General features: G+C 31.6%; 1 long non-coding RNA gene across 1 annotated transcript; it reads left to right on the plus strand.

Annotated features, from left to right (window-relative positions):
- The first annotated feature begins 1,193 nt into the window (after positions 1 to 1,193).
- LOC134270083 (uncharacterized) lies at positions 1,194 to 7,844 on the plus strand. Its single transcript, XR_009992719.1, has 4 exons — positions 1,194 to 1,243; positions 6,608 to 6,704; positions 7,437 to 7,486; positions 7,797 to 7,844. It is a non-coding gene; the product is annotated as an uncharacterized LOC134270083 (long non-coding RNA).
- The last annotated feature ends 2,759 nt before the right edge of the window (positions 7,845 to 10,603 follow it).

Raw genomic sequence — 10,603 nt, forward strand, 5'->3', positions numbered from 1 at the left:
TTTAAAAAAAAAATGTTTGAATTTCCTATTAAAGTAGCAAAGCCATGATTGGGTATATTCACACAGTAGCATAATCAACATATTTGATCCTTTCAGTTTGACCTTGGAGTTTGAACTATTTTTGCATAATTTTACCAAAGTTCAACATAGGTCATAACTTTTGAACAGTTAGCGGTAAGGCTTTCATACTTATTTGTGTACACCCTGTGACAGGATCTTCCCTTTGGTAAAAACATATTAATTTTTGACTCGGACCTTAGAGCTTGAACTACTTTTTAAAAATTTTAACTATGGCCATAACTTGTGAATACTTGGTGCTTAAATTTTCATATCTTACAAATCATTTCAAGTCAGACAAGACCTTCCCCATAAAACTAATATTATACAATTATGGACTCTTTTGGTGTTGAATATGGTTTGTTATTCACCAGAAAAATATTCATATTGTTTTATTATATAGTCGGGATTTGAATAAATAAGACATTGAAGGCTGTATGACAACACCATTTTCATTTCCGATCTTCCATTGTTAAAAATAAAAATAAGTCTCCATATTACTGTTTGTAACCTCTGTGTTTTCCTTTCCGAGTTTCGCTATGTGTAAGACGTCCAAATGTTAAAAAAATAATCCTGAAATAGGGTTTCCTGCTCAGATACGTAGCTCGCTGCGGCCGTTGCAACCATATTGTTTACAACGTTGTTTGACGTTTTGATTGTGACGTCACAATGCTGTTGCACGCGCATTGACCCTCCGGTGAATACGGCCTAAAATCCGGTGAATATGTAGTGTTATGAACTGTTTGCGTTTCTATAGATTATATAGGGACTATAAATAGACTATATAATAATTTGACATGGATTTTGACATTGAAGTTTTAATAACTTTTTAAAATTTGAATCTTAAGCATAATTTTTGAATGGCCACCTCTATGGCTTTCAAATTTTACTGTGTGTATTCTTTGAGACAAATATTTCTTTGGGTACTGACATTTTTGATCTCTTGACGAAGTTAGAGTTAAAGCTGCATTAAAATAAAATTTAACTTCTGCCATGAGCTGCCATATGTGCAGGGTGGGCATCAGTGTTTCACAAACACATCTGTTTTTTTTTTAAAATATGCAATGTACCAGGTATATTTATTTATCCTATATCTATTTTTTGCAGAAAATGACACAGTGGACTATGCAGCAACATATTACAAAACATTATCAGATCTGTTCCCCAAAAAAGGCCTCACAAACAGGTATGTATGATAGACTTGGTACTCATGCAGAATTCTGAATTAAAGTGGATTTTCATCAGTCTCCACAGATGCTAACTTCTTCTTTGTCTCTAACATAAAGTCTGTCAAAATTGACCACAAGGTACACATACATTACTTTTCTCTTCATTCTGATTTAACCCACATTAGTTTCTATTGTGAATGTACTATGCAAGAAAGGATTCCAATCCTAAGAGTCAATAGCAGCAAATAATTTACATATGATAAACACAGACAACTACAGGGGGCAGGAAAAAGTTGGTGTGAACTAAAACTGTCTGTGTGATTGATTGGTTGTCTGCCCATTTCACAGATCATTAGCCCCTACACAGCCTTTTATCAGTCTGCATTGTTCAGGGCCATACCACTGCTTAATAAGAACATGCTCGCTAAGTGATATTCCACTTTTTTCCTCTTTAATCTAATGAACTTAGAGAAATTGTCATTAGAATTCAAACTGCTAATAACAAATTTATTGCCTAAATGTGGAGTATCAATTATTGATACTTGAAAAGGAACATTATGAGTGATACTGCAGATTTTACTGGGGCGACTGTCAATGTTGAAGTGTTTTATCATCATTTTTATATGGGGGATATGTCAGGCTTTACCAAGTTTTCCTTCGGGGACTTATAATACACCAATCCTCATTTTGTCAACAGAGGACTTTATGGATCAGTTCTTGTATAAAGATTTCAGGGATCAGTCATTATTTGTAGATATAAAAATTATAATACAGCAATTGTCAGTGTACTGTTAGTATTGTGGAATGGTACTATACTTACTTTAAAAAGGAAATTAAGTAAAACTTTAAACCAAAATTTTCCTAAAAGCACATGCTCTGCTTAATTTTCCCTTCCTTAATTGTCTGCAGTGTTTTTGGTAAATGCCAAAATTTTAAGGAGACACAGTGACAAAAAGATGTGAAAAAAGAATTATAAGGGAAAATGAAAGGTATTTTTTATGCCCTGCCATAAATATGGCTGGGGCACAGTGTCCATCTTTAGTCCATCTGTCCTTCCATCGTACTTTGTGTTTAGCTCAGTTCAAAGCTCAGTTTTAAACAAACCATTCAAGGTATTTTTATCAAACTTACCGTAATAGGCTGATATATACATATTGATGAGACTATTCAACTGCAACATTTTTTATCTTTCCTTTGACTTACACCTTTTTTTTTAAAAAATCTGAAATTATAGTATTTAGCTCATTTTTAAGGTCAAGATCTAGTAAATGTCTTTAGATGACTTCTTGGTGCTAGATCCATTATGACATCATAATCACTTTCTACTACTTTACGGCTCTAATAGAATTATGTAGAAAATAAAGTATTTTCATGGAATTCAATTTGAAATTACATGAAAAGTAGTCCCGATATCTTTTTTAAATTTGACATTATTTCTGAGGTCCTGGACATACAAATTACCATTTTCTGAAAGACCCCGTACGAAATTTAAGTCACGTATTTTTAAAAAAATCCAGGCGTATTTTAATCTAAAAATCCTTGTGGAAATCTCTATTGAAATGAATATATAAAACCAGGCGTATAATGTAAAATACAGGCGTACACGAGGCGTAATCCTCCCGTATTTTTGGCCGAAATATGCAAATGAGTACGCCTGGAAATTCAAAATACGTCTAGAAATTTTAAAAATAGAAGTACGCCTAGATTTCAAGCATACCCTTAAAAATACGCCTGCAAAATAAATACGCCCGTATAAAAGAATACGCCCGTACAAAAAAATACGCCTGCTTTAAATAGATTTGAATTAAATATTAATTATATTACAGCAATGGGAGCTACAATTATAGCATGAATATAAATGTACAATCAACTTTAGTACAAAGATTTTTGACTAGACATATGCTAAAAAAGATTAGACAAATTAAGCTAAGCATACATCACTTTTATTTTCTTAATATTTTTCAGTGTGATAAAATGTAAATGAGATTCATTAGTAATTAAAGGATTGTCATTAAAATTTAAAATCATAATCTTACATTTACTTTTTCAAAGCACAGTTACATGTTAGAATATATTAACCGTTTCACAGCATTTTAACATCCAAGGCTGAGTTTTGCAGTAAACAGTTGAAACATTCCAATAATCACAGTGAATCACAGTTTTGAGAATCATGCCGAGTACTCCTGCCATTCTTTTTACTCCTAAATTGGCATAAAAGATGCAAATCACGAGCAATTCTGTCATTCACGTTTCACATCACATTTACCAATCACATTTTTTTCATAGATTGAAATATTCACAAAAAGAAGTTTGAATGCTTTATAACTGGCATTGCAAACGGTCATCTTCTTCCTGATGCAATCTTCCAATGGCTACAGTTCACTGGCATTATTGCATTTATGGAAAGCTATGCTGCTGGTCAACTCTTAATACTGCAAGATCTTTTCTCCTCCTCTTATGACCATTTCATCATTCAATCAATTTTCCAACTGTGATAAGGATTTAGATGTAAATCATTTTCTGGAAAAAGAATAATTTATGTAATTCAAAATACTACTGACCCAATTTTCAATCATTAACATCTGGCTCTGCAAATCAAAAGCAAATGCAGCTGTCTTTTTATTTTCATAGATAAAAAAGTTTCAATGTTAAGCTATGTTTTCAAAATATTTACCTCTTCTACACCATCTGTGCTTTGTTGTGGCTTTCTCTAATCTCATTGTTCTTGGCATGACCTGCCTGGTGGTTTAAAATTGGCGCAAATACTTGGATGCAGATGCTGTTATTTACAACCCCCTAGTTAGCTAAACTCTTTTATGACTTCTGGAAGTTCTACTCAGTACAATTTGTAATTTTGAAGAAAAATGCTGTTTTGTTTACAGCTAGAACATAAAAATAAAATTTCATCAATGTATAAACAAGGTGTATTCATTATATGAATTAAAAAGATACTGGGGTGGGAAATAGAACTGCTGTACACAAACCGGATAAGCCGTTCTTAGGTTTACAACATCACAGATAAGTCGTTCCTAAACATGCTCAACACATCTGTAAGTAATTAGCACAATCCCAGCAGGTTAGGCTAGGGAAGTGAAAGTTGATGGTAATGTAACAGAGTATCTTAAAAGAGTACCAAATATAAATCATTTTATAAGAAAAACATTTAATGGTAATAACATGTATGTTTATAGCCTGACTAAACAATTAATCATGAAGTTCAAAGAATATACTATCTACTTTACAGTTATAGAAATCATTTGTGTTAAGAAAAATAATATCAATTTTTAAAAAAAATGGGAATGACAAAATTTTAGGTCCATGGGATAATGTTCTAAAAAAAAAGTTCTAAAAGAAAAAATCAGTTTAATATATGAAAAATAATTGCTTTGATATTTAATGCAACAAACTAAATGCAATATTTTTAAATGTATACAATCATGCAATACTTTGGTTTTTTTTTTTGGTTTAAGTTATATAATATAATAAAAATGTTTCTTATGCAACTCAATACTTTAAAAAAAAGAGAATGAGTTGACTAAGTTTTTTTGGCTAAGTTGAAAAATCCACCCGAATTTTAAAAAATACGCCTTTTGAAATTTTCTAAGTTTTAATTTCCATGTGCCAAAGAGACTAAGTAGAAAATACGCCCGGATTTAGAATTTACGCCTGGAAAAAAGGAGACGTATTTCTGGCAAAAATACGTGTACGCCTGAAAATGAACCGTATTTTTAAGAATACGTCTCTTGTACGCCAGGATTTGCAAAAAATCCAGGCGTAATACGTCTCTGAATTTCGTACGGGACTGTAGGCAATCTGCATATATTTTCTTTGTCAGATATGGAAAAAAATCCCATATTCACCACTGCTTTTCCTAATTTTTCATTGAAAATGACAGTTCAAAATATGATTTTTCACTTTGTTTACTTACAAATTATGTCCCAAAACAGTACCTTATTTGACCTAGCTAAAGTTAAAAAGCATCATTAAAAGAATTTATTTCTCAAATTTGATAAATCTGTAGGCATCTTTCATTTACTAGATCTTGACCTTAAAGAAATCATTTAAGAAATGTCATTATGTGTTATCAAACGTCATGTGCTTTTACATACTGAAATAAGCCATTCAACTGCATGAACATTTTTTTGATCTTGACATTTCCTTTAACCTTGACCTTACCTTTTTTTTTAATAATTTGTGTTTAGCTCATTTTTTAAGAAACCATTCAAGATATTTTTATTACATATGCTTGTACCGGGTACTTTTAAGTGAGAGCTATTCTGACAATGGCATAAAAAAGTTTTGTCCTTGAACTTTCCTATGACCTTTACCTCACTTTTCTTCAAGAAACCATATAAGATCTTTTCTTGTATGCATTTATACATAATTGATGAGAATTAATCATCTTTATCCACTGTTTAAGATTTCAATAAAAAAAAATAATATTAAAGGTATTCTAATCAAAATACATAGGGCCAAGCTTATATAATTTTTGTTTTAGGCCTAGCCTAATACAAATTTTCATCTTCAGGGGATTCATGTCCTTACTGAACATATTTCTAGTTTTGTTTTATTTTAATGGATATTCCTTCAAGGTTTTTTTTCCAATTATTCAGTTTTGCATGTACTAGCTGACATGTATAACTTCTTATGGTAACTAAGGTTACCATGGTGATAATAATATATGATGTACCCACGATGTTATTTTAATTATGAATGCCATAGAATATAATTACTACTACCTAGCATATTACCTCAGATGATGTCTACAATGAAATAAGAAAAGATTACATCAAATCATAAAATGTGAAATTATTTGTAAGTAAGGTATTACATAATCCTCAGCATGTTTTGTACATGTGATGAAAACTTACCAAAATCAGAAAAACCTACACCAAACAGATTGGAATAGCTTGTTCATGAATACATGTAATTACAAATGATATAGCAGAAAGATGCAAACCTTGATGTCATCATACCATCACCTCTTTAGGTTAACCAGATTTGAAGGAATTCTTGTTGTACATGCACATAATTGAATTCAACATAGACAACAGTAAACTTTATTTATAATTAGAAATAAATAATTATTGATTAATTGTTGTGTTTTTACACTTGTTGCATCATTATTCATGTTAAACATCTAAAAGAAAATACATAGTCAAATAACTACATTTGACAAATATTCAATGAAGATTAATAAATAATCATTCTCTTGAAGAATTAAAAGACATACTTGTACATGTATGTGTTTTTGTTTCTTCTTTTTTATTCTTTGTTTGATAAATAAAAAAAACCACTTTTACTGAACTAGCAAGGGTAGAAAGTTAAAGAAATGTAATCAAAAAGTCTTTTAAAAGCATTTATTTTTTTCTTATTTTCAGCAACTTGATAAATACAGACATCATTGCATTTTCCCTTGCCAGTGGAGAAACAGAAAAGCTAGATCCACCTCTGAAACTTGAGTTTGTACTACAACAGGTGCACATCATTTCATTAATCATGTTTTTATCAGAAGAAATTATATACATACGTATCACTAATCAAAGTTTTTAATGCATAGACCATATGATTTTAGTGAATTTTTCAATAAAATATCAGAATTTATTATACATATATATATTTATACTGATGTACAAGATACAAGATACAAGATTTTATTAATCCAATTTGGGCCCCCGGAGGAGCAAAAAGATTTACAAATAGGAGGAGGAGGATCCAAATGATAAAGTGTCACTTGGACCTATGAAATTACTTCATTATATCATAATTTGTTATATCCGAATAAGGAATTCATTAAATTTATATAGCTGGGGATCCAAGATAACTTTGCTATATCCATGAATTGCATATGCAATATCTGTGTTCATCCTAAATGAGTTTTACTGTAGCAGTATATTATTGTCACCTGAATTTTTTAAGTTGTTTTAATTCCACGGTGTTAAAATTTCATGATTTATTAAAAAGTACCAATAGCGATCGTTTTAATTTCCTGCTGCAAGAAATTACTTCAAAGTTTGTATAAGCAGTTTGAAAAATGTTTTATAAAACTAATGTTAGCATTCATGATGGTTTTAATTTTGCAGAAAACTGATAAATCGTGAATATAGTGAAATTAAAACCATCATGATTATTTGCCAATCTACAGTAATCAGAGGATGCAAATGGTGCTTGGTACAAGATGAATTAACACTTTTATAACTGTAATTGTAGGATATTGGAGATGAAAATGCAATATGCAGTTACTGGGATTTTAATCAAAGGTGAGTTGAAGATTTACTTCAAATTTCAACTCAAATTTTACTGCATCTTTTTAAGTCAAGGGTTATGGTCTGCTTCACTATATGTAGTGAACTGAAAATTCCTCGGTACGTTGCAAAGATGATTTCAATTTGATATTAGTGTATTTTGATAAGTAACGGGTAAATTAATATTAGGATGATTCATCTAAAACTTTACCTAGACAGGTTTTGCAGGGAAAAAAGTAAAATATAGAAAAAATATTAAGAGTAAATGAAGTTGTAATTTCTACTGGTACACTACTTGTAAACTAATGGTACCCTTTCCTTTCAGTGCGTGGTCAGACCGAGGCTGCTACACCGTTTTTCAGAAACGCTACCCGGGTCACCTGTCATTGTAATCACATGACCAACTTTGCTGTTCTGATGAGTTCTGTAGAAGTGGTGAGAAATTTTTAAATCTCAAGTTATCTTTGAAAGAGTGACATCACAAGTGGATGTAAACTGTGTTTTAGGTATTTTGATCTTGACCTACTTTTGAAAAAATTACCACACAGAGGCATCAAAGATTCACATCTGTAGATCAGAAGAATTTAACATTTTTATTAAATCAATAAATCTTCATAAATATCCAGGTGAATTTTATCAAAGCTTCAGTTTATTAATTAAGGTAGTATTTGCAACCAGACTAATAAGTAAAGATTGTCTGCCTTTCTTCTAAATTTAAATTCTTTTCTTATCATACTTTGCAATCCTTATAATAAAAAAAATTATGTCATCATTTTAGGAAAAAAATAGCAGAATCATTTTCTGTTTCACATTAATGTTTGTATCAGTAAAGGAGACATATGTCAAGATTTCCTTCGGTATAGCAGACATATTTCATGGTCTCTTTCATTACAGAGGAGTGGATAGGAGACATATTAATTAATGATCTCTTTTAGAGTAGGAGACATATATTTTATGATCTCTTTCAGTATTGGAGTCATATATTTTATGATCACTTTCAAAATAGGAGACATATATTTACAAGATCTTTCAGTATGAAAGACATATGTTCACAATCTCAGTATAAAATACATATATTTTATGATCTCAGTATAGGAGACCTATTTTTTCTGATCTCTTTCAGTATATGAGCCCCATTTTTCTGATCTCTTTCAGTATATGAGCCCTATTTTTCTGATCTCTTTCAGTATATGAGCCCCATTTTTCTGATCTCTTTCAGTATATGAGCCCTATTTTTCTGATCTCTTTCAGTCTGAGTTGAGAATGACATACTTGGTCTAATCTCCATCATTGGTTGTACAATCTCCATTGCTGGACTCCTGGCTAAAGCAGTTTGTCATCTCATGTTTTGGAGGTTTGTTATTATCCAGAGTTCTCCCTTTTATGGGTGTTTCATTTAAAGCAATCTGAACTTCATATTTGGGAATTTATTTTCCTGTAAAAAAAATGTGCCATTGTGATAATTTTGCATGCAATTTAAACTTTTATTATTCATTAGACTAAAACTAAGTGCTAAATTTTTTCAACAGATTTCTGAACCATTAAAAGTGTAGCATTATAGGCCTATCGGAAATCAATTTCAGCTCACCTCCTGCAGTTGAAGGGAGATAATTTGCTATGCTTTCGGAATTGTTGTTGACCCTTAATGCTCTTGTTATACATCTCAATCCAAAGAGAGTACAAGTTGTTTTATGTTCTGTCTTTATTTGACAGGTATGTAAAATCAGCAGAAAAAGAGCAAGATTTGCTCATCCTTCTGCTTGGCCCTAACAATAGCTCTGACCATATTTATCCTTGGTGTGGAACAGACTCAGAACAAGGTTAGAAACTCTCACAAACTTCTCCATGGATTTTCAGCCATTCATTTATTTCCCCTTTGACATAATTGTTGTAACCTGAAATTTCTTTTTACATTTGAATTTTTGTAACTACGTACTTTGTTCTTTACAGTTATATACTTCTGATGTATTTCCATATCTGTGTACAGCTATAGCTGTCCTTCTGCAGTACTTTTTCTTGGTGGCATTCTTCCTAATGCTGGCAGTAGGAATCACCATAGCTGGTGCTGGTCTTATTCTGGTCTTTTGGAGCAACTCCAAGGTCAGGGTCTTTTCCTGCCTCTAGCTTGGGTGAAGAACCATCATCTTGCAAGCTGTCCAGTAAGTTTAATCCATACAACTTTTGCTTTTTATGAACAAATTTGTCTAACACTTCCATCTTGGAGTGATTTCAGTTGTCTTGTGTGATTTAAGCACACCACTTTGAAGTTGGGGGAGATTAAGATAGGTTGTAAGTTAAATTTGTTGTGCTAATCCATTGTTATTTTTTAATGTTTTAGGGATACCATTGGTCATTGTTGGCATATCTATGGGGGCCACAGAACTACAGGGATATGGCAATGACAAATTGTAAGTTTACATGTGAACAGCACCATTTTTTCCAGATGCCTCTCCTTATAAGGGATTTTTACCAAGAGGTTTCTTTTCTGTTACAGCTGCTGGCTGACCATTGAAGAAGGAGTTATTTATGCCTTTGTGATTCCAGCTTCTGTTATTATTGTGGTAAGGCATTTTCTAAGATATACTGTAGATCACTAAATTTTCGCGACACCTTATTTTCGTGATATAGTCATTTTCTCTTTATTAGCGAGACATAATTTTCATGAATTGTTGTTTTTCCTCTGTATAATTGTACGGAATACTTTTAAACATGAGAATGAAATTTTTGTGAGCTCATTGTCTCACGTAATTATGCGAAAATTAAGTTCTCGCAAATAAAACGTGATTTACAGTATCCTTTAGAATTTTTGTTTCATAATTATTAATGTTTATCAAAACACTACCCCTAAAATAATTTTCTCTCTGAACATTTTCCAATTTACCACATGTTTTTAGTTATAAGTACATAAAGTTCACAGCAGGGTAAACTATTTAAGTCAACAGTCACTTGTCCTCCATATTGCAGACAACATTCTTGTGTATCACCATCAGAGAGACTTGAATAAAGTTATGGGCTAACTCAACTCTGTCGACCTTAAACTTAACGAGCTTTAAAGATACACTGTGATTTTGTTTTTATGTGATATCTATTAGCCTAATACTGTCTTCAGCAATTAATGTTACATGACAACAT

Source organism: Saccostrea cucullata, unplaced genomic scaffold (assembly GCF_032062105.1).
Source record: "Saccostrea cucullata isolate Sc308-1 unplaced genomic scaffold, CSIRO_AGI_Scuc_v1 ctg18206, whole genome shotgun sequence".
Taxonomy (NCBI): domain Eukaryota; kingdom Metazoa; phylum Mollusca; class Bivalvia; order Ostreida; family Ostreidae; genus Saccostrea; species Saccostrea cuccullata.